The sequence below is a fragment of the Rhipicephalus microplus genome, chromosome 9 (genome assembly GCF_043290135.1).
Source record: "Rhipicephalus microplus isolate Deutch F79 chromosome 9, USDA_Rmic, whole genome shotgun sequence".
Classification (NCBI taxonomy): Eukaryota; Metazoa; Arthropoda; class Arachnida; order Ixodida; family Ixodidae; genus Rhipicephalus; species Rhipicephalus microplus.
This window is the reverse complement of record NC_134708.1, coordinates 81,003,524-81,028,922: the sequence shown is the minus strand read 5'-3', so window position 1 is coordinate 81,028,922 and position 25,399 is coordinate 81,003,524. Positions and strand designations below refer to the sequence as shown.

The window sequence follows — 25,399 nt, the reverse complement described above, 5'->3', positions numbered from 1 at the left end:
GTTTAAATCCTTTCATTTTGTATATATGTACGCCACTTTTGCAGTAGCCTCACATTGGGATGCCGTATTTGAAAATAAATAAATATACCATCCGAAAGTGTTCCATGCCGTGCTCGGTTCCAATGTGATCACTAATATTGTTGCATCATAGTGTGTCGGGTGTGTTTTATTGCATTGGAGAACATTTTGGCTGCCTTCCATGCAAGGTTCAGTTCCAGTATTATGACCGATATCTGTGTTTTCATGAACAGTTGGGTGTCGTTTGTCGTTTTAGAGAATACTTTGACTAAAGACAACGTCCAGAAGTCTTGCATTAAGGTTTCAGTTCTAATATTATGACCGATATCTATGACTTCATGAATAGTTGGGTGTTGTCTGTCGTTCTAGAGAATACTTTGACTAAAGACAACGTCCAGAAGTCTTGCATTAAGGTTTCAGTTCTAATATTATGACCGATATCTGTGACTTCATGAACAGTTGGTTGTCGTCTGTCGTTTTAGAGAACACTTTGACTAAAGAAAACGTCCAAAAGTCTTGCATTAAGGTTTCAGTTGTAATATTATGACCGGTATCTGTGACTTCATGAGCACTTGGGTGTCGTCTGTCGATTTAGAGAATACTTTGACTAAAGACAACGTCCAGAAGTCTTGCATTAAGGTTTCAGTTCTAATATGACCGATGTCTGTGACTTCATGAACAGTTGGGTGTCGTCTGTCGTTTTAGAGAATACTTTGACTAAAGACAATGTCCAGAAGTCTTGCATTAAGGTTTTAGTTCTAATATTATGACTGATATCTATGACTTCATGAGCAGTTGGGTGTCGTCTGTCGTTCTAGAGAATACTTTTACTAAAGACAACGTCCTGAAGTCTTGCATTGAGGTTACAGTTCAAATAATATGACCAATAACTGTGACTTCATGAACAGTTTGGTGTCGTCTGTCATTTTAGAGAATACTTTGACTAAAGACAATGTACAGAAGTCTTGCATAAAGGTTTAAGTTGTAATATTAGGACTGATATCTGTGATTTCATGAACAGTTGGGTGTCGTCCACGATTTTAGAGAATACTTTGACAAAAACAATGTCCAGAAGTCTTGCATAAAGGCTTCAGTTGTAATATTGTCACGTGCTTGCTCAAAAAAGAAGATGACAGTTGCGCATGTGCCACAAAGGACTACGAAATGGACGAAGAAGAAGAACTCGCTTGCGCGTTCTAATTAAAAAAAGATCGACCTGCTTCTGGTGTCTCAGTCTCTACGGCAAGACCTCTGTTTTGACGTCGTGACACTGGTGGAGGTGCTGGAGCCCACAACCGGATGCAGGACAGTCTTGCTCGGACCCGTTCACCTAGGCCAGAGACCCAGCCCCTCGTCACGACTCCGGTGCACCGATTCAGTCGGCGCCTACTAGGCCTAAGACCGGAGTCCGCACCTGTTCCGCCTCTAACCAGCATGGTAGCTCCTACCACATCCACGGCTACCCTTCCATCGCAGACCACTCTTTCCTCGAAGGTGACTCTTGAACATCCTCGCGTTCCTGAAGTTTTCCATGGGGAAGAGTACGAGGTACGAGGAGTTCGAACGGGTCGCTGTATCTAACCACTGGACCAAACAGCACAAACTTGGCCGTGCATATTTCGCCCTGGAAGATAGCGCCAGCACGTGGTACGAGAACCACCAGGCTACTTTCCAATCTTGGGAAGATTTCCGTCGAAAGCTCCTCGCCACATTTTTGAACACGGACCGACGGGATCACGCACAGCAACTGATTAAGGCTCGCGCACAAAAACCCAACGAAACAGCCGCCATGTACGCAGAGGGTATGATCCGTCTGTTTCGACGAGCTGACCCTGACATGCCCGAGGCGAAGAAGGTGCGTCACCTCATGCAGTGTGTCAAAGAACCAGTGTTTGCGGGCCTCGTACGAAATCCACCTACAACAGTAGATGCATTCATAAGAGAGGCGACTGTCATCGAGCGTGCACTGCGACAACGATACCGACACTTTGACCGCCTGCCGAACCACACGGCAGTAAGTGCGGCAGCTCAGAACACTGCCGTGTGTGAAAGTTCCCTGCGACAAATGATTAGGGAAATACTGCGTGAGGAACTTCGGGCCCTCTGCGTCCCTCCTACCCAGCCGCCCGTCGCATCTGTCGCCGAAATCGTCCGCCAGGAGTTGAGGCAAGCCGTTACACCACCGGCGCCAATTCCTGAGCCACATCCAGCGAGCTACGCTGATGTGGTCCGTCGTCCTCCACCGTCATTTGTGGCGACACCCTTCCAGCCACGACCCGCGGCCGTACCTTGGTGGCAACGGGATTCCATGAGACGACCACCAGTTCGCCGAACAGACTTGTGGTGCATGGCCGACCGTCGACCTATTTGCTTCCGCTGCGGAGAACCAGGTCACATTGTTCGCTATTGCCGTCGTAGCGATTCCGGCTTCGGGAACTTTTCTCGCCCCGCTTTTTTCCGCTCTGAAGACCGTCGTGCCCACGATGCCGATCAACTGTCGACTGGCCAAGCAACTACACCGCGTCGCTGGCGATCTCCATCTCCTGCGCGTCACCGTGACTTCCCTCAGAGCTACGCGGACGTCTCCAGAGGCCGTTCGCCTAGCCCGCGCCAGGGAAACTAACTGCTGCGACCTCTGGGGGCAAGGTTGCCAATCGTTGAGACACCGAAAAGTTCCCCCTATCATCGCAAAAAGATATGACGACAACCACGACGAATACGACGACGAATACGACGACGAATACGACAACAAATACGACGACGAATACTAATGCCGGTGAAGTTGTACGTGCTGATTTTGGCGTTTTCATTGACGGACATTACGTTACAGCACTGGTCGACACTGGCGCCGACTTCACAATCATGCGACAAGAACTCGCTGACCGCCTTAGAAAGGTCAAGACACCGTGGACAGGGCCACACATAAGGAGTGCTGGTGGTCAGCTGATGATCCCCACGGGTAAATGCACCACTCGACTTCGCATTGGGGATTCTAGCTTCGTGGCCACTTTCGTCCTGTTGCCAGACTGCTGTAAAGAGCTAGTTATGGGCATGGATTTTCTTCGAGATCATGGCGATGTTATCAACATCCCTCAACGTATGGTGAAGTTTTGCGCATATCCGTATGTCGACGACAGCAGTGACGAACTACGCGGCAGTTTGCGAATAGCCGACGATGTGACGCTCCCACCGAGATCCTGCTGCCTTGTGTCTGTGTCCAGTGGGTGGCATTCCTATAAGGATGTGATAGTGGAGCACGTACTCGCTCTTTTGCTCACGCAAGGCATTTCCATCGCGAGAGGCATCCTAACGCTTACTGGTGGACAGGCGGAAGTGCTCCTTACAAACTTCAGCAACGAGCGCCGTCAATTCCAGAAGGGTACCGCAATTGCCTACTTCGACGATATAGACCAAGCCGGGGATTGCTGTGCTTTGCAACCAGATGACGCGACAGTCCCTGCCTCGACAACTTTGTCGGTAGACATCTGCTCCACGCTACCGCCCTCTGATAGGAAGCGTCTGCTTGGACTTATACACCAATTCGAAGACTGCTTTTCGCGTACGTCAAAGGTCCAGCGGACACCATTGACCAAGCACCGCATCATTACTGAATACAACACGCGACCGATTTGGCAGAACCCCTACCGTGTGGCTCCAAAAGAACGCGAGGACATTCAGAAGCAAATACAGAAGATGCTCATGGATGACGTCATACAACCTTCGAAAAGTCCTTGGACGTCCCTCATGGTTTTGGTCAAGAAAAAAAGACGGCAGCTTGCGTTTCTGTATTGATTATCGCAAGTTGAACCAAGTCACGAAGAAAGACGTCTATCCACTGCCTCACATAGACGATTCACTCGATCGGCTGCGTAATGCGCGCTATTTCTCTTCAATGAACCTCCGAAGGGGCTACTGGCAGATAGAAGTCGACGAGAGAGATCGTGAAAAAACGGCTTTTGTGACGCCTGATGGCCTTTACGAATTTAAGGTGCTTCCTTTTGGGTTGTGCTCGGCGCCAGCCACTTTTCAGCGTCTCATGGACACCGTACTATCGGGCCTGAAGTGGCAAACATGCTTGGTCTACCTGGACGATGTTGTTGTATTCTCACCATCATTCGAGGAACATCTGAGCCGTCTATCCACCGTACTCCAAGCCATACGCTCGGCCAGCCTGATTTCAAAACCAGAAAAATGTCATTTTGGTTTCAACGAGCCCAGTTTCCTAGGCCACGTCGTCAGTCACGAGGGTGTTTGACCTGACCCGGCCAAAATAGACGCCGTAGCGCAATTTCCTGCACCCCGTGACAAAAAGGCTGTGAGACGCTTCTTAGGGTTGTGCGCCTATTACCGCGATTTATCGAGGACTTTTCGTCTATTTCGGCGCCATTGACACGACTCACACGTGAGGACGTCCCCTTCTTTTGGGGTGAACAGGAGCAAATTGCATTCAATGAACTGCGACAACGCTTGCAAACACCTCCAGTCCTTGCGCACTTCGACCAGGACGCCCCTACAGTACTTCACACTGACGCCAGCAATGTAGGTCTAGGTGCCGTTCTGGTGCAGTGGCAAGACGGCTGTGAAAGAGTAATAGCCTACGCCAGCAGAACTCTCTCTCGCACGGAGGAGAACTACTCGACCACCGAGAAGGAGTATCTCGCCGTGGTGTGGGCAGTCATCAAATTTCGTCCGTATTTGTACGGCCGCTCCTTCAAGGTTGTTAGCGACCATCACTCTTTGTGCTGGCTGACCAACCTCAAAGATCCATCTGGTCGCTTGGCGCGCTGGAGCCTAAGACTTCAAGAGTTTGACATGACCATTGTCTACAAATCTGGGAAGAGGCACACCGTCGCCGACTGTCTCTCACGGTCGCCAGTGGAAACTGTCGCTCCTGATGACGAAAACATCGACGCGGCATTCTTGGGAGTTGTCAACACGGCCACTATTGCACGAGAGCAGCGCAGTGATCCTCAGCTGTTACCACTCATTGAATATTTAGAAGGACGACGTAAAGACGTGTCGCGGTTATTTGCTAGAGGACTGCCATCTTTTTGCTTGCGGAACGATGTTCTCTATAAGAAAAACTTCTCATCAACCGGTAACCCGCACTTGCTCGTCGTGCCTGCCTCTCTTCGAAAAGAAATTATGGAAGCGTGCCATGATGAAGCAACTTCTGGTCATCTAGGCTACACCCGAACATTGTGCCGACTACGATGCAAGTACTACTGGCCAAAGTTACCTGCTGCTGTTAACCATCACGTGCGAACTTGCACCGACTGCCAAAGACGCAAAGCGCCTCCCAGCAAGCCAGCCGGTCTTTTACATCCAGTCGAAGCACCAGAAAAGCCGTTCACCCAGATTGTAACAGATTTCCTGGGTCCCTTTCCAACTTCCACAACAGGGAACAGATGGATTATTGTGGTCACTGATTACCTGTCCCGTTATGCGGAGACTAAAGCTATGCAGCGTGGCACAGCAGCAGAAGCCGCTCAGTTTTTCATCGAAAACATCGTCCTTCGGCATGGCGCTCCGACAACAGTGATCACAGACAGAGGACTTGCCTTCACCGCAGAGCTTTTGGAGTCGGTTCTCAGACTCAGCGGTACAGCTCACCGGAGCACAACTGCATACCATCCGCAGACAAACGTACTGACGAAGCGCCTCAATAGGAGCCTCACAGACATGATCAGCATGTACGCTGACACGGAACATAAAAACTGGGATCAGATATTGCCGTACGTGACCTTTGCTTATAACACCGCTCGACAAGAAACCACTGGAAAGACACCGTTCAGTCTGATCTATGGTCGTGAAGTCACGACAACATTGGACGCCACGTTGCCGCATGAGTGTGACGACATCCATGTAGACGCCGAAGAATTCACTCAGCGTGCCGAAGAAGCCAGACAACTCGCGCGCGTGCGCATCTGTCATCAGCAGCATCAAGATGCACAACGCTACAACACCCGACACAAGTTTGTTAGCTACTCACCAGGCGACAAAGTGTGAGTCTGGATTCCGATACGTCGACGTGGACTGTCTGAGAAACTGCCAAGACGGTACTTTGGTCCATACAGCGTCACGCGACGCTTGAACGACGTGAGCTACGAAGTCGTTCCCGACACTAATTGTAGTTCTAAGCGCCAAAAGCGTTTGCCTGAAGTCGTGCACGGTATGAAACCGTATTTATCGAGTTAATTAGCTTCCGTTTACCGTTTTCGTACGACCACTTCATACGCCTGGTAGAGCACCTAAGTTGCGCATCGGGACGATGCTTCTTTCGGAGGGAGGCAAATGTCACGTGCTTGCTCAAGAAAAACGATGACAGTTGTGCATGTGCCACGAAGGACTACGAATGTATGAAGAAGAAGAACTCGCTTGCGCGTTCTAATTAAAAAAAGATCGACCTGCTTCTGGTGTCTCAGTCTCTACGGCAAGACCTCTGTTTTGACGTCGAGACAATATTATGAACGATATCTGTGATATCATGAACAGTTGGGTGTCGTCTGCCATTTTAGAGAATACTTTGACTAAAGACAACGTCCAGAAGTCTTGCATTAGGGTTTCAGTTTTAATATTATGACCAATATCTGTGACTTCATGAAGAGTTGGGTGTCGTCTATCTTTTTAGAGAATACTTTGAGTAAAGACAACGTCCAGAGGTATTCCATACAGGGTTCAGTTTCAATAGTAGGACCATTATCTGTGACTTCATGAACAGTTGGGTGTCGTTTGTCGTTTTAGAGAATACTTTGCCAAAGACAACATCCAGAAGTCTTCCAGGCACAGTTAGTTGCATTAGAGCACATTTTGACTATGGAAAATGCCCAAAGGCATTCTACGCAATATTTGGTTCCTATCTTATGACCAATATCTGTTGTATCATTAAGAACCAGGGGTACTTTGTTGCATTAGAGAATATTTCAAACACACACATCAACAGAAAGCCTGCTACTCTGGCCTCAATTGTAGTCTTATGACTGACTTAAATCTGTCAGATCATGAAATTTCAGGCGTGATTATTAAGTTGAGTGCTATAAATTATGATGCGTAAATGTACTGAATGTACCAGCATAATCAAGATATTGTTAATAAATTTGGTAGTGCAGGTATCGAAACCCGGTGGTTTGTAAACCTGATCAGGAGGGCAGCCGCCCCCTCATTTACCCAAGAAAGGAGGAGGGGAGCTCAATGTCAGCTCCATATATTAACATAATAGAGAAGGGGCGCTAAGTCATCCCCTACATGGAGGAAGGCACTGCGACAAACTGCCCCCCCCCCTCCTTAAGGAGAACTCTGCACACGCCTATGTTAGACGTACAGTATGCTAGACGCGAATGTTCATTCGCGGGAGCGGCGCACGCACCGATGTTGATTTCTGGTGCATACCGCTGTGGTTACTTTGGGCGCTGGAATGTCAATTACTTCTAAAATAGTCTGAACTGTGGTCGGTGAAGCACTATCAATTTTTAACGTGTTCTCATATCCTCTAAAACATATAAACCCGCTCCACTTAGGAACGTGTCGTTCTGTGCTGAACTTGGACTGTTTAAGCCAAAAGGTCAAGCAACCTTGTGCATCGGCCTTGGACGCGTGGGCATCAAAGCGGTTGACGCGTGCCAGTGGTTGCGTGCCTTTTTCATTCACAGGCGCGACTAGACGCTTTTGACGCGTAGGCACGTGCATACCGGTGCCAGTGGTTGGCACTTAACATTTGCATTTCATACGCGCACACTGCCGTGAGCTGTACGCAGGGCCAGCACCGCCTTTTTAGAATTGCGACAATTACTTATTTCTGCAATTAGAATTAATGAGCATTATGTCGTGATATAGAGTGGTTTTTATACATTTTCAGGCTTTAAATTACCCTTTTTTTGGAGGGTGGCTACTCTTACCTTTTCAGCATCACACTGCTGTTCAAGTGAATGTCGAAACGCGCGCCAAGGTCAAGTATGACGTACACAAATTAGCGACGAACGAGTCGGTCTCCCTCAAAATAAGTAATGATTCTCCACATCTCTTTCGTGAACGTCCGCGTGCAGTTGGGGTCAAAAAATGGTGCATAACGAACCTCAAAAATTTTATTGGTACTGCAAGGAGTTGCTGTTTAGAAAACAAAGATTTTTATAGCTGACACAATATCTCTTTAGTAGTACAGAGGTTGTCTTAGTCAAATCCTGGCTAGACTACACTTCTGCTGGCAGAAAATCAAGTCAGAGAGTGTAGTATTTAACACTGTGGACTCTCTTAAAAGAACGTCAAACTTCATCCTAAAAACGACGTCTTCACGCCTCTTCTTACTCGCCTCGCCGTCACCCACGGCTCCGCTCAAGTTTCTTCTTTCGGCTCCAAGCTCCTCAAAAAATGAAACGATGGACGTGTCTATCGGAGTGGGGATAGTTGAAGAAACATTTCTTCAAGAATGAGGCGGTTCTTTTTAATGAGGTTCTGAAGATTTGGTTGTGGTCCTGCATAGACGACATCAGGTCCGAAATGTCAATTCATTCCGATAGTAATTTAAAACATTAGAACAGTTAACTCTTTACATAGTTTAAACAATTATCTTTTACTTGAAGGCGATTCGGAAGTTACTGGTAGATGCGCTGTTTCATGCGTTGGTTTTGGTTTCGTCAGCTAAACTTGCCTCATTTCATTACTCCGTGGGAATTACTAGATGCCGCCCTAGGAAACTTCGACGTGGCTTTCGGCAATTTCTAGGAAGAACTTAATTTCGCCCATTTGACTCGAATGGTTACTTACACTTGTTAAAAAGGTAATTGTTTATAGTCTGTAAATACTGACGTAATTATTGCAGAAAGAAGCTGTCCTCGCTACTTTCAACGGTGGTGATATCACTTAATCTTCAAGGAAGAGTAATCTTCACGATGTGATGAATTCAGAAGGTAGACCATCGGCGGGTTCAGTTGTTTTTCCAAGCGTCACCTGCGAAGCAGGCCTGAGTCGTCTAATTGGATCAAACCGATTGTGGAAAGCAATGCTAATTACAGCGAAGTCTAGTTGGTGTCGGATAACACAGCGTTAATCGCCATTAACACAAAAAGGAAGTGTACTCTCCAAAGACCATCATTCGTCGATGAGCAAGGTGCACTGTAAAAAAAAACTTTCCAAGTTTGGTGTTTTTGTGGCTCATGACCTCTGAAAACTCTCTTTCGTTTAAAGCTACTACCTCGTGTGGGAGTAAAAGATGGTACATCACATAGTTTTACCACCACCTCTCAGGTAAGTAGTAAGAGGATGTCAAAATCCAGTTTTACCACGTAGTGAGTTTTGTATCTTGTGATTTTTAACCTGCGTTTCAGCGTTTATTACCGCATGCCTGCAAGGTGCAGCTGCTTCGGAAGCTTTTGTCCCATACACCCCTTGTGACGCTCTCAATGAATCCTGAAGATACGCGAGGACCACAGATGTTTTTTTTTTCATCGTCGTGCCTCGTGGCTGACCTCGAGTCAACGCACTCTCACTGAAACTGGGGCAGCATAAGCACAACAAGCTAGGACAGCATTCTGTGAACGAAAAAAAGGAGAGGAGAGGGGGCTCTCAAAGAAGAAAAAAAGAAAACCTTCTGTGGATGTTGCCCTGCAAATTTTCGCAAATCGGTGGCTTTTGCTCTGTGGTGGCCTTGGAGACAGACGGTGCAAGAAGCTCGGGATCTGTGCGTCTGGTTGAGTTGATGGATGCCACGTGTTTTCTACATCATCGAGCGACCCTGCGCTTCCGAGCACCTCCGAACCTGCACGTCACGGATATCTCGCTTCCGTGCCGTATCGCGAAGATCTGCCAGTAGTAACAAAATCAATCTGGTGTCATCGTCCGTGGTTGCTTTCTGGAGAAGCGATAAGCAAAACGCTTCACTCTGTCGTCGGCACCGAGCCGCGGCCGCCAGTGATCAGCGGGAGTGTGTCGCCGGGGCAGGTGAAAGAGGCATCGCATATACTTTACTCCACAGAAGACGATCTCTGTTCGAGTAAAGTGCTGCCCGTAATATCCACCCCATGCGCCAACTGTTCTCCAACATGTAGCACGAAGGCGAGCACTGATACGAGCCAGACGGAACCAACAAGCGGCTGCCGGTGACCACGAAGAAAATCGAGACGGGCCGTCTCTTTCGTTGGAAGCACATACATCGGTCCGTCCCCATAAGACTTTGCAGAGAGCGGACACGTGTTCATTTGTGTCTGAAATGACGACGAAATTCGCACAGGATGTCTATTCTGTGATCGCCAGCTGTGTTTCATCGCATAGCCGTGCTCCTCAAAAGGCCTAGCACACCGTCGATAAGCAGCTTGTATGCAGGCGTGGATCGCTCTTCTACGCCCTTTTAATGAATACGTGCTGCTACTGTGTTTGTGCACCGTCGCTCAATGAAAATCATTAAGCTGCCATTGTTTGTGTGTACTTAGGTAAATTTTATTTATTTGCGCATCAGCAGTGCTAACACATGTGGGGCAAAGAGCCCGGTGTGCCAAGTAAGTATTGGATAATAAAAAAGTGAGATCCGGTAGATTTATAATAAGAGGTTGGTGTGACATTGAGCGGCGTGCAGCCCAGCTTAAGCTTACGTTTGCACCTTTAACCGTTGTTGTTATTCAATGCAAAAAAGAGCTCTCCCACCGGTACATGGTCGGTCAACAAGTTGTGCCTATCTATACCGGATTGTCGCAATGCAGTCGAGTAATCTGTGCAGTCTGTTCACTCCACTTTCGGCTTCGGTGGGAGACGGACGTGTGATGGCTCGCTCCGTGCGAGGTGCTTCGGCGGCCGCTGCTGGCCGCGGTGTTAGGTTCCCTTCTGCACCATCGGATTACCGGTTTTTGTTGCCTACATTGCCGTCGGGTGACAGTACGGAAGAGCGTGTGTTTCTGCACGGTGATTTGAAAAAAGGACCATACCGGTTGGAAAACTTTCGGGCCCCGTTGGAAGAAGTGGGACTCATCCAGGCGATCACTGGCATTGGAGCCTTCCAGATGAGTCACATCTGGCTAATAAAGATGCGAAGCAAAGACGACAAAGATGCATTACTCCAAACAGGTGGACTCCGAGTCAAGGGTGGCTTCTGTGCTATCATCGACTCTATCCAACATGAAGTAACCGTGAAAATCCACTGGGTTGACTTTGCGGTCTCAAATGAGAGCATTCGACAAGCGTTAGGTGAGTTTGGTGAAGTTCTGGAGGTTACCAACGACAACTGGACCGTCGCGGGCTTTGAACACGTGATATCGACGACGAGGGTGGTGCGACTGAAACTGAAGAGAGGCTTGGTGCTAGAAGACTGGCCGCACCTTTTTAAGATTGGAGGGGGCACCGTCCTTCTTGTGGGCCCGGGTCGGGCACCGCTTTGCCTAAGGTGTCACATGCAAGGACATATACGACGAGACTGCCAGACTCCCCGCTGTGGTGTATGCCGAGCGTTTAGACTCTGAAAGTCAAGATTGCGTCAGGAGTTATGCCAGAGTTACGAAGACCGTGCTGCCAACAGACGACGCCCAAGGTAATATGGACGCCGAAGAGGCTGAGAAGTTGGCCCCTGGCAGCAACGCCGTGGGACCTGACGCCCGGTTCAGGCAACTGGAGAAGAGACAGCCGACACGACAGCAGAAGACGGCAAAGACTCAACGAAAGAATCCGAGAAGTTGGCCGCAACAGGTGGCCAGCAGGACATTCAAGAATCGATGGAGGAAGACATGGGTACCAGTGGCGAGATCGCTACGCCAGAAGCAAGCACAAAGTCTCCGGAAGCAACCAGTGGACGCGGCAAGCGTTACCGAGTGAAGAGCACGGAACGCAACCTGAAACGCCCGGAGCGTCTGTGGCATCGCGTCACGGGCGCTAGGAGTAAAAAATATGCCCTCGAAACCCGGTCGGCGTCATCGTCGCTGGTTCGGGGACAGGATCGAGACGCGTAAGATCCCGGTTTTCCCACTGCACGGTATACGAGACACGGTAAGCGCAGCATTGTAGTTTTCATCTTTGTCATCAACATGGCTAGCATGACTGCGCCTTTACGCATTGGTACGCTGAATGTACGTGGTCCAGGAACGCGTCGCAAACAGTACCAGTTGACACGCTTGATGCAAGATAAAGACCTTGACTTGCTCGATGTTCAGGAGACTAAAGTTAGTACTCAGGACGCGACTGATAGCTTGGTATCAGAATTTTCATTGCGGTACAATGCGTGTGTGAGCTATGCAGTGGGAGAATCAGCCGGATGTATTATTTTTGTCAAGAACTCTCTTGGTATTGTAGTGGAAGAGGTCAAAAGTTGCCTACATGGGCGTTTTGTTTTGTGTGACTTTTGTTACGGGAACACTAAATTTAGAGTTATCTGTGTATACGCACCTACAAATTCGAGAGACAGATGTTTGTTTTTTCGAGAAATGCAAGCGTACTTTGAATATCAGGAATGTGTGATTCTGTTGGGTGACTTCAATTGTGTTTTGACCCTAGACGATTGCACGTATACTGCTAAATTAGGTAATGAAAGCGTTGGTTTGCTTAGAGACAGCCTTAATAAGTACTTTTTACATGACGTAGCTCTGTTTGCAATTGGTGGCAGTTGCCAACACTTCACACATTTTCAAGGTTCGAGTCACGCACGACTAGATCGAGCATATGTTTGTTCTGACATAGTACCTTTATGTCAGAACTATGACGTGTATGCTGTTTCCTTCAGTGATCATAGCTTAGTTTCGTTTGAGATAGGTAGAAAGTGCAAAAAGAAGGTTGTATAGGAAACATAGAAACTGAATACTAAGATAATTACGCACGAAGGGTTAGTAGATAAGACAAAGAAGGAAATTGAGAATTTTTTTCAAAAACGCATAAAGGAGTGCCACGGAAAAATGGGAATTATTTAGGCAAAAGATAAAAATGAAAGCAATAGAGTGTGGTTGCTACATGCAGTATCAAGCTCGAAAACAGGAACGTGAGGTACGGGCAGAGCTAAATGATTTGGTGAATATTGAAGCAAAAAACCCGGGCTTATTCACACATCAACTGGAGGTTGTCAAAAACAAAATTGAATGTCTTGAAGAATATAAATATCAAGGCGCAATTATACGAGCAAGAGCTGAGAGATACCTCGTGGGTGAAGCCCCGACAAAGCGAGCCTTGTCAGGTGAAAAGGCATATGCGCGAGCTCACGTTATAATAGAGATAGAATGGAATGGTAAAATATTGAGAGAACATGAAGATATTATGAAAGATTTTGAAAACTATTATCAGAACTTGTTTGCTTATCGCTAATCAAAGAAGCCGGGCTTTGTAGATGAGTTCTTGATAGAAATGCTGACACTTAATGCTGAGGACACAAATTTATTGGAAATGTCTATTAGTATAGGGGAAATTGAGAAGGCTATCGATGATCTTGGCATGGGCAAATCACCTGGAACAGACGGCAATAATTCCGCCTTTTACAAGGCGTTCAAGGAGGATATGGCCGCCGCATTGCATGAAGTTTTTTCAGAGTCTTTAGATCACGGAACTCTGTCTCCATCGTTTATTCGGGCACACACCGGGCTGATTCCTAAAGGGAAAGAGCAACATGTTTTACGCAAACTGACAGGATACAGGCCAATTACGCTAACAAACGAAGATTATAAGGTGATTATGAAATTTCTCGCTGTGTGTGCGTGTTTGTCTGTATGTAAATCTATGTGTCATCAATTCTTCCGTTGATATTTATTAAATTTGTCGACTGGATGAATGCACTCGTAAACTTTCTAATTTTTACGACCGGAAATAACTCCCAGAAATCACCTCAAAAACCTTGTGAAGGTAGTAAATATGTACTTTCTCTATACTCGCTCAAAACCTGAATGGGGTAAATAATTACTACCCTTCCTACGTTCACAAGCTCAGTTAGCACGAGAGTAAATTTTTACTTCGATAGTAGGTAGTAAAAATATCCAGAAAAGGTAGTGCGCTAGAGGGCAAGTGGTTTACCTAGTTTTTGAGGTTATTTCAGGTCATTTTGTTTAGTGTGTTGTCAGTGTTCGAGCAGTCATACCTGCGTCATGCGAACTTATGTGTATTAGGACAAAAATGTCTCCTACTTGTCACAGCGGGTTTTAGAGTTTGATGCCAGTCGTATTGATGGATAATAATACTTGAAGCAAGAGATCAACCTAAGAGGGTCTCACTAAGCCTTCGATTTGTAAATTGACCGTTAGGAAGTTGCGCTACCAAGCAATTTAGCGAAGGATTATGACAGTGTGGGCATTTTCATCAACAAAGGAAATACTGAGCCTTGTGTAAGAGGTAAAAATTCACATGAGAAAAACGGACATGGGGAGAAAATCGCCAGAGTTGAAATTTCAGAAGTATTCTGCGAAACATGTACGACTAAACGCCAGTTTTTTGTCGCCTCTTTGAACCGAGCAGAAGAAAACCCAGCAATGTTCAACCTCAACGGGAGTTGAAGACAAAATCACTCGAGGCTTCACTTCCCCTTCGACAACGCGAGAACTTCTGAACACGGTAAATGGCCTAAATGGCTGCCACAATGTCAACATTGTGCACATCTTAATTTGAGTGACACGCTTTGACGCCGTCATCGTGATGGCCTCTAAGGCATTACCACTGAGTTAAGAGACTGGTTCTGGTAAATAAGACGACACTCACGTGTTTAACAAACGCGCTGTAATTGTGATCCACGCACGTGATTTACACTCACTGCTCCCTCAACAGCCACAGCACATTTCCAGAAGACAGAGTTTCCCGATCAAAGCTTCAACAGTGTAGAGATTGAGAATGCCTGTGCCTGCAGGGGGGGGAACGAATTCTACTGTGAAAAGTTGTTTTGCTATCTTTAAAACTGTGCCAGTTAGAGCAGCTCACATATTTGAAGTGCCATTGAGGCTAACGCAACTCTGAACGCTTTCCGTCCTTTTATCGCGCAGAGTTTCATATCCCGATAAGGAAGTAACGCTCAAGACAGATAGCCGTGAGCTGAACGCTAGGCTTTTAGGACAAATTATTTTAAGACGTTCCTACACTCGTGCAAATAAAGTGAAAATAGTAGCTGAGCATTATTCGTTTGGGAAGCATTGGAATAAGTATAATACGGACTGTAAAAGGCTGTCTGTGGAGAATATCATGAAAAGGTTCGTGAAATTATCGGGATGGAGGATGAATAAATTTGCGCGCGATATGGGGTGCAAAAAAGTAGTTGGCGAGAAGCTTGTATGTTCTTGGATTGCGGACATTCACCATTTTGTAGGTGGCACTGCGCTCAGCGCCAATAAAGGCTCCAGCCAGATTTACCCACAAAAACATCAAACTGAATTAAAACTTTGAAGGCTGTCACAAGGAGACGATGAAATAGGCATCTTCATGGAACGAGGATGGTGGCTCGCTTACTACTTCTGGGTGTGGCTCGCTTTGGCAGAATATATAACTGCGGTCTGTGGTGGCGGCGATCCGGGGAAAGAAGGTGTCGCAAAAAACCTTCTCGTTTTAGGCTCGAAAACGTGGTGTACGGTATGGAAAGCCCAGAGGTCTGCCTGATTGCTTTATTTTTGTAACGCTGCCCAGACTCGTGTGTTCCTCCCATAAGTCAAAGCCTGTTTTTTATTACTATTGCATGCTGTAGTAAATGACGTTTACAGGAGACGTCTCAACAGCCGTGACTCGCATGCAATTTATGTAGACTCCAGCTATAAATTTCTCTCAGTTTATACACTTCATAGGGGTACTATACCTTTTAGTCGCTTTTTGAAATGCAAAAAAATAGAATATATAGTTAGCCATGCATACATGAGACAACTAGCCCCGACAATAACTTTAATTTGTAGTTACGTGTGTAATTAAGCGACAATACACAGAGCATACCAGTGAAAAGTCGGGACACTGAAAAAAGTTGCAGAACACTCACTAGGATATATCTTGTATGTGGAAGGTATCTTCACAATAACCGAAGAGTGCACAGGGCTTCGTTTATGTTCAAATCTATATACCTAGCTGAAACGTGCTGGGCCGTGCCGGGCCCAAGCATTTCGGGCACGGATGTCACACGTCCCGTGAATTAGGGCGGCGATTGTCGGGCTGATTCTAAGGGCCTAAGTATCAGCCCCCCCGAACTGCACAACAAAAGCGCGGACAATTTAAAAGTGGTCCTATTTGGCGCGCCAGCGGACGCCGGCGCACCAAATAGAACCACTTGTGAATCAACTCTCGGCTGTGGCCCAAAGGACGAGTCAGAGCCGAGAGTTGATAAACAAAACAAAATTATATTCTCAAATATGGCAGATCAAACGACACAAAATTATGCACACTCTACAATAGTTGAATACGATATGTCCCCAACAAAACAACGTACACTCTAAGCCAAAAATGGCCGAAATGGGAGCAACGGCTGTTTTTACTCCTTCAGACCGACTGTTACTCTCAGAAAAGACCAAGCGGAACAAGATGGCCGACTTGTTCGAGAATGGGGGAGCAACTGTATTCATCTTAAGCTTGTAAGGGAGCAACGGAAGGAGGAACCGCTGTAAATGCTCTCGTCACGCAACGGTTACTCCCCGGCAGGACACCGCACACAAATATGCATGCCGCCCACATTGATATTCATGGGCCAGATTATTGTTTGTTCTGTGTGCCAAACTTCACCAAACCAAAACAGTGATTTATTTTAGCATCCGTAGATAATAAGATAGCAGCGCTGGCTGAACACAGAAGGCCTGAGAATACAGTACGGCAAATACCTAACACACGCAGCAGCAGAATGGAGAGTTGGCACGTCAAAGCGGACCGAACGCCGAAACACGTGCAAAACAACGATAAAAATAGCCTAGACACGCCGTTCGTCCGCGAAGTAAGGGCGTCAAAGTCGATCAAGCACCGAAACAGGTGCATAAGGAGCCCCCCCCCCCCCCCCCGCCCAGATATATCGGAGAAGAAAAAAAAAAAGCGGACCCAGACGCGCTTCTCATCAGCCATACACTTAGTAGCACGCTTCACCGTGTAGTTTGAGAGCAGAATGACAAATCTGCGCCTTCTGCGCCCGCACGACAAGGGTGGCGCTAGCGTAGCAAACGATGTAAGTTACAAAGTAATTTTTATTCAGTGTTTATGTTGACTAGCACTCAATAAAAATTATACTCAACTTTTTATGTTTATTTATGGGTTTTAGTGTACCTCAGTTTTTTTTTATATTTGAATTACGAGAACACACTGAAATCATTGCGCTGACGCTTGTGCTGCCACTGCTCGACGTTTTTTTTTTTCGGCGCAACTAGGTTCGCGTTCGCACTACTCATATTCATTTGGTCTGTAGTCGGCGAGCACATGGACGTGCGGGCTTGTGAGCTATGTTTTGATCGTGTGTGTGTGTCGCAGATTTGCGTTTCTACTTATTCGTGATGAAGGTTAGTGTATATTTATCTTTATGGAGCGCGAAGTAGTTGTGGATTTTGCTGCCGGGTGGAACAAACACATCGTAAACACGTCTTCAGCTATCTGCAAGCCTCTTCGCTCGTCGGACAAAGGACTGTGCATGCATCAGCGTGCAGGTGAGTGGCATTTCCAGCAAGATTTAATGCTCTTACAATACATTGTTGAGTGGTTGCGCTATTGAAAGAGAAATGATTTGCTCTTATTCGCCGTATCCATTGCTTGCCGTATCGGACTAAATTACCTCTATTACCGCCTGCATACCCTCTTGCTTACCCTGTCACCACTGCAGTGCCAGTGTACTTTTGCAGTTAAAAGTTCATTTCCGCAACACTACCGCGCTTGAAAAAACATTGGGGCGGGGTTGTAGCTGCATTCATACTGGCACTTTTCTACCATTGGCTTTATGTAATGTTAACGGCTGAGTGTTGGGGCCTTGGGCCGCATTTTTTAGAGCTGTAAAGTGTATGTAAATCAGTAAGTGAACAAATCATTGTCGCATCACTTCACTGGCATAGCCAGGCGGTTGCGCACAGAATTTTTTTAGGCCGGGCGTAGGGAGCTCAAATTGACGACCATATTCGCTTGCCCGGCCTATTCAGATAAGCGGACCCCCCCCCCCCCCTCCCCGCACGCCTAAAAAAAAAATCTGCCCACATCACTGCGTCACTTGCTTCACATCTGCGCTGAACGTACTATTTTATAAGCGCACCATCAAGCGAGCAGTTTACATATTGACAGAACAATTGGAGGAGGAATGACCCAAATCTTTCAGATTTCTTTAGAGATGCAAAACCTTAGCAAAACTGAATATTGTAAAAGACAATCATAAATGCTGTATGTTCTCGTTAGCGTTGTCATTATTCTGCATCATGAAATCTTTATGCGCTGTGAAAACTTGGCATGCCGTTGAAGTCACATATCGACGTTAATACCAATCGACGAAAATTTCGACAACCTCAATAACACCGTTTGGGATTTGCCGCATGCACATAATTAGGCTGATTCTCACTTGGCTGTTCTTAACCTGACTTCACTGCTACCAAATGAAACAATATTTGATGCATGTCTTTTACTTTTTTTTTCAGGGATATGACACAAATTTGGTTATACTGCAGATGCTCCCAATGATGCTAAAGTACAGAAAGCAAGTGAATTTTGGTAAGTGCAGACTTTTTGTACTACGTATATGAAAGCATCGCTTTTTAGGGGCAAACTGTGCATGTGTTGGCCAGAGAATAGTTCATCATGCCACATGGTTACACTGGCACTGACAATTCGACATGGCTCCGCTGGCCCGTGTGTGTGCTCACACTGTTACCGTTAAGATAAAATGTTTATGTTTTCATTGCAGGGATTGCTGTTTGTACTAAAAAGCCAACTGCCAAGATTTGTTTACGCTGGTACTCCTAAAAGTATGCTTTCCCTATTTACATGGATTTTGGCTTGCACAAAGCATAACACTTGGGCCTAGATTCACAAAGCTGTCCATGCGCAGGCCTTCATAACAGCGTTTCTTGACTTGCCTTTACCCTGTTTTCTGCAGATGTTTCGAGGGTTTAAAAGTGCCACAGCATGTTGACCTCCCCCACTCTGAAATATTCGCGTTCAAAGTTCCGCAAGAGTGGGCTTAACTTTCTTGTGCACCTCTTTGCTAGTCCAAGATACTGAAGTGTTATGCTCTTACTAGAGGTGGCAGTGTTTCTAATGTTTGTATTTCCATCACATTCACCAAGTATGCGATCTTGGCTTGACTGGTAGCACATCCTCAACAAATGTCTTTGTGGCACTTGTAGAAGGCAGTACAAAATAAATAGGCAGACATTCACACCGGGAGCTAACTTTTAATAATGCTTTTTTTTTGGAAACCACGGTGTGCTTATTCCAATTTGTCTAACAAGCAGTAACCTGTTTGGCTGTGAACCAACAAGACGAACTAATAGAAGCATCACATCTTGTTGCTCTCAAATATATATGTATTGGCAACCTATCTGTGACGCTGTCAAACAAAGAATCAGAATATCTGTGCATGCCTTAAGATATATTGCTTCCTCGACAACCGAGTGAACAAATGCACCCTAGTTTACTAAATTTAAAGCATTTTTTTCAAGGTAGCACGGTCTACATTTTTTGTGTATAGTTTTGTCCAGCCGTTTGCGTCAGGTACAAAGAAATATACTGAAGATTATCATGTAGCCTCTGCAAATGGTTGCTTTCAAGCAGGCTTTGCCTGCTTGGCTTGTGCCTACAGGTATTGCACAATTCAAGACGCAGCAGCGTATGATAGAACAGTAGAATCGAGAGCATCTATGTGCACGAGCTAAATAAGTATTTTAACATGAGCGGACAGTACGTGTTATTTGCCACACACATGACCACACTTAGAATGCCCATTGGTGAATGGGCTCATAGAAATGTCACTCAGCTGTGTATAGGAAACAAGTTAGCTGAACCTAAGGGTATCTTTAACTGCTACAAATATGCCTTGTTGAGGTGCTGCACATTTTCTTCCAGAATATTGCTGTCTGAGACATCATGTGAAGAGCGTCTATCACATCAGCATTTATATGGCTTGCCAAGTAACGTTTGGCCGAACCTTCCTTTTTTTCACATTTCGTTTTGCAGTAGACATCCTAGAATGTAAGCGCTGCTGCAGTGTGTGTGACTCATTGTTATGAATTGATTCTGGCATGTTTTACCTCACACTTCTATTTTTTTTCTTGCAGCAATGAGATGCTTCACATATGCCTGCGGTGACGTTCCGCTGCGCTAGCCTGATGGAGATACCAGCTGCGAAACTTGAGTTCTTCAGAATTGGAGAAGTTGCCCTTCTCTCACCAATGATGACACAGACTGCCCTATGCTAGAAATTCAAGATTGTTTTTCCACGGATGACGCAGAAAACCTTTGATGTATTGTGTTTGTTTAGTGCTGGCTGTGGTGTGGCGAAGTCTACTTTTACGTGTGGTCACACGTCGCCTCATAAAAAGAACAATAAAGCATTTATTTTCCTTTCAATATTGTCCACTTTTTGTGTTAGAAGCACCCAAGCAGTGCTCTTCCAAGGAGCTCTCGCCATGTGTTAAGCGTGTGACAAGCATACTCGAGATAAATACTCATTTCCCCAAGGAGTAACTGGAAGCATGTGCAGTTGGTTTTCAGAGAGTAACTGCGAACACGTGGGAGGAACGGTAAAGAGTAACTGTTGCTCTTAGAAGAGCAACTGGTGGGAGTAATGGTTGGTCGGCAGGGAGTAACTGTTGGTCTGCAGGGAGGAACTGGAGGGAGTAACTGTTCATCCCCCGAAGGAGGAACTGAAAGGAGAGCAACGGTTCCTCCCTCTGCAGTTACTCCTTTTAGGAGAGTAATGGGAGTGGCAATGCAATTGCTCCCTGAAAGGAGCAACCCCTATACCCCTGTTGCTCCGTTTTGGCTTAGAGTGTACTGCACAATACAATCAGCTACACTTGAAACAACGGACACAAACAACAATACGCGCTACAATGGAATCACGTCTATCGATCAGCCAGGACAATTAAATACTAAAGAGTTCGAAAACCTATTCAGCCCAAAGCCCTTGGAACAAATTCTGAACAATACTCTTCCAAGAATCATTCACTCAAAGTCCAGCACTGTTGTCGATCCGCTGCCCCCGAAGTATCTCTGCCAGGAAACCTCGCGTCTTCAGTTGGCCGCTCTCCAAGCGCCAAACTTTCTCGCCGGTAACACGTCGGCTTCCCACGCGCCGCTGCTGCGACGCGTCTTCACTCGCTAGCGGTAGACAAACTCTTCTGCTTGTAATACAAGCTTTCACCTCTCAGGTAAAACTCTCTTCCTAACCTGCTTTGTTACTGAGAACAGAAGCCATCGCTGACAAGGTGGAATGATCCTATGCACACTTGCGCAAAACTTTCTTCATGTCCTGCTATATACGCACACTGGTGGAAACAGACTTCCTCTCCTGCTGTGTCACTGAGGACAAAAGCCTTCGCCGACACGTCGGATTGAACGTACGCACAGTGGCGCAAACTTTCTTCTTCTCCTAATCTCCCTTCTCCGCTGCTCGTTTAAATATCTTTCGTGCTAGGTTCCAGAAAATTCTAATCGTTTGGTCGGCGCGATGCACAGCCAAGGCTGGGGAATGAACGAGACGTTTCGACAAGCGTTTGCGACACGTGACGCAACTCTATATAACCTCGCCCCTTTCCTTCCAGATCTTTCCAATGCTTGCTCAGCGGCTGATGTAAGGAGGCTGGTCAGCAAAACTACGCTTCCGAGGGGGAGAGACGGTGCGCCCGGTGCGTCTTCGGATGCTTGTTTTGTTCTGTAGCGTTGACCTTAGGTCGTCTCTTTGGCGCTTGGTATCATTACTGACGCCAAAATTTTGCGGCGCGGTCTTTTTTGAGTGCTCGTTTGAGATAACGGACCGTTTTTACAAACACCAAGCCGGGCTCGGGAGGGACAAAGCAAGATGTTTTCCGACTGGGTTCGCTCGAGCCGGATAAATACACCCATGCAGTGCTCTAGTCCGGGGTTCTGCACAAGCTCACGTTTCCCGAAGTAGCGGCCAGATGGCATCAATATCTGACATGGATTAGCGTTACTGTATAGACTTTTTTTCGTGTGCACCACCAGCTTGATAGCTGGTGGTTTTTTTCAGGTCTGGCAACCCATCTGGCATGTGTGAAGCTCGCTGTTTGCATAAGAGGTAAACGTGCCGCTGTGGTTTTATCGTTACTTTCAGTTTTATAGATGATAGCCTTTCTTGGGGACCTTCGACGAAAAAAATTTTGGTCTGTCTGTGCTTTTGTCTGTTTGTCCGCCCTAACCGCATCTCAAACGCTTCAAACAGCGAACCCCATCCACAGCGCCCACCAATATTGCTCAAGGTATAGCGTTCATAATTGTGAAATTGTTAATTACAAAAGCAAATATTGCGCATATCTGCGGCGCCATAACAACATGTATATGTTTTGTATGTCTCCCTTTATGCTAGAAGAGGCCCTCACAAGTAGCTCTAACGACTGTAGTGTTGAACGCGCTGCGCGGACAGTCTAGTGCGATGCTCAAGAAGGTGTTTCACACACTTTGCTACGACGGCACGGTTGTGGCACCTGCCCGTCGCTTTGCACTCTACACCTTATCACCTCCGTGACTGGCACGCATCTTTCCACGCGGTCGAGCACGCCTTCGTTTTCGAGGATAACTACCAGATGGCGCTCGTGCCTAGATGGGCTTGTTCGCCTCCGTTACACGCTCGAGGCACTCTAACGCAGCGCCTTCAGAACACCATTCGCGGATTTTCTTGCGCAGAACATCAAATAAACGTTTTGTTCACTCTCTCCAGACGCAAGACTATCGTCTTTCGACCACATTTACAGTGCAACATGTAGATTCTGGCCAACTTTTGTTTATGCGGTGAACTTCAGCTGAAGTGATGCGGGGTCTTTGGAAAATAAGTCTATGAGACATTTTGACATGGTTCGAGTCGTTGAAGGTCAACTGTTTTATTATACAGTGCCACGAACATGTCCCATTTTGTTGATGCAGTATAATAACAGCACCGGATTTCCGCTCAAAGAATGAGCTATTTCACGTCTATTTTTTTTCTCCAAAATGAGCAACAACCCTTCGAGAGCGTAGCGAATATTTTTGTTGAGCTGCAGTCATCGGCTTTTCTAACAACATTTCTTTACGCCACGCCGTCGCATCAGCTACCACTCTTCGTCATTATTTCGTGACAGTGATGGTTTTCGTCCACTGCGCAGTAACTGTTGTCGAAACTGTTTCTCGACTATGAAGGAGTGACCATATCTTACTCACTTGTTCGTTTTTACAGGTGTACACCTGAATAAAGCACTCTAATTTTTGAGCGCACTAATTTGTTGAGCGCGCTGCAGAGGGGCACGTAGTCGCTCTTAACTATATTGTCGAGAGCCACGGAAAATTGGCAGATCCCCCGTACAGTGGGAAACAATGATATGCGAAGCACTAATAAGAAAGGTAAAATATGTCCATTTAAAATTAGCAGAACGTTACGAATGGAGGTAAATGATACCATACATGTCTTCTGTGTGATAATTATAAGGTTTCGTTGTGTCGTCTACCTTCGTCATCCATTCAACTCCCGTAATACAAAATTTGGTATAAGTAAAGCTAGCGAAACGGCTGTCAGCGCATCGTTAGCGTGGCAAGTTGTCATGTTGTTACATGACACGCATTTCATGATTATCATGTTTGCACCAGTCACATACCTTCGTCATCCATTCACGTACCGTATTACGAAATTCGGTATATGTTACGCTGGCTAAACTGCCGTGAGCACATCATAAGCTTGGCGTGTAGTCATGTTGGTACATCACACACATCATATGATTTTCATGTTAGGATCTGTCGCTCTTGTTCACCATGCAATCATGTCATACCATACCAGTTTTGTAACATCCATGTGAACGAAACCACCGCAAGTCCTGCAGGACCATGAAATATAAACCATGACATTCATGACATCCATGTCATAATTTTCTTGTTATGACTAGTGAAATATGTTATTCATACAGTCATGTTATGTTATACCAAGTTTGGTATCGATACTATTATCGAAACGGCCAGGAGAGCTAAATGTCGTAGGAGTCTAGATAGATAGATAGATAGATAGATAGATAGATAGATAGAGAGATAGATAGATAGATAGATAGATAGATATATAGATAGATAGATAGACAGACAGATAGATAGATAGATAGATAGATAGATAGATAGATAGATAGATAGATAGATAGATAGATAGATAGATAGATAGATAGATAGATAGATAGATAGATAGATAGATAGATAGATAGATAGATAGATAGATAGATAGATAGATAGATAGATAGATAGATAGATAGATAGATAGATAGATAGATAGATAGATAGATAGATAGATAGATAGATAGATAGATAGATAGATAGATAGATAGATAGATAGATAGATAGATAGATAGATAGATAGATAGATAGATAGATAGATAGATAGATAGATAGATAGATGCAGAAAGCATAAGCGTTGATAAACGCAATGCCTAATCACAGCCTACACAAAAGGGTTGCGTCTGCTCGGTCAAGTCTCGACGGGACTTCAAGACTTAGCACAGGGTCAAGCGAGGGCAGTCGGCCATGGTTGAAGTGCGGCTGCTTTTATTGTGACGTGGTGCGTTGGCAAGCAGCTTCCGTGCAACACCGGTCTTATGAAAGCAGTTGTAGTAACCCATGATCGTCTGCGTGGGCGAAGCGGACAGCCGGATCGTCCCATTGCTCTCAACGTAATTTGGAGACCTTTCTCAGTTAAGTCGTGCTAAACTCTGCTGTTTCTACAACAAGCTGCTCGTGTGGTCCACGGCATCAGGCTGACAGTGGAGAATGCAGTGCGAATTTCGTGTCGCAGAAAACAGTCTATTCGCTTGTTGGTGATCAAACAGTGACCACGCAGGGTGAGTCAATACCAGCTTCTTTCACTCCTGCCACTAGATTTCTGGTGCCTCCATGATGCCTCACACTACCAACATTTCCGTACCTCGCTACCAGATCAGAAGGCGATTTGTCATCACCAATACTTAAGCAGCTCTCACTAATTCGCCTATATGAAAACTACAGAGATTCCATGCACATATATACACTGGCGGATCCGTTCTGCCGAACAGCTTAACCGCCACAGTCATGATACCAAGGTTTGTCTTGACGATTATTTTAAGACAGCCCACACAACAACATTAACGGCAACAGAATTGGCAGCTCGTCATAGCTCATTATGATTCGTAATTACTTAACCGGCCATGCGAATGCATACGGTAGTGTCTATTAAGGTGTTTCGATTTGAGAAACTCTCAGCGTGAAGACAAACACGTCATCTGCTAGCACAACGCCAATTTTCTTGCATTCGCTGATAGCGGGGCGCGCGTTGGCGGTGGGGCACGCCTTGAAACCGGTGGCT

At 46.0% G+C, this 25,399-nt stretch overlaps 1 long non-coding RNA gene across 1 annotated transcript; it reads left to right on the top strand.

The window, feature by feature from the left end:
- The first annotated feature begins 17,267 nt into the window (after window positions 1-17,267).
- LOC142771940 (uncharacterized) lies at window positions 17,268-20,445 on the top strand. The gene is made up of 2 exons (XR_012886215.1): window positions 17,268-17,546; window positions 18,516-20,445. It is a non-coding gene; the product is annotated as an uncharacterized LOC142771940 (long non-coding RNA).
- Window positions 20,446-25,399: the final 4,954 nt, after the last annotated feature.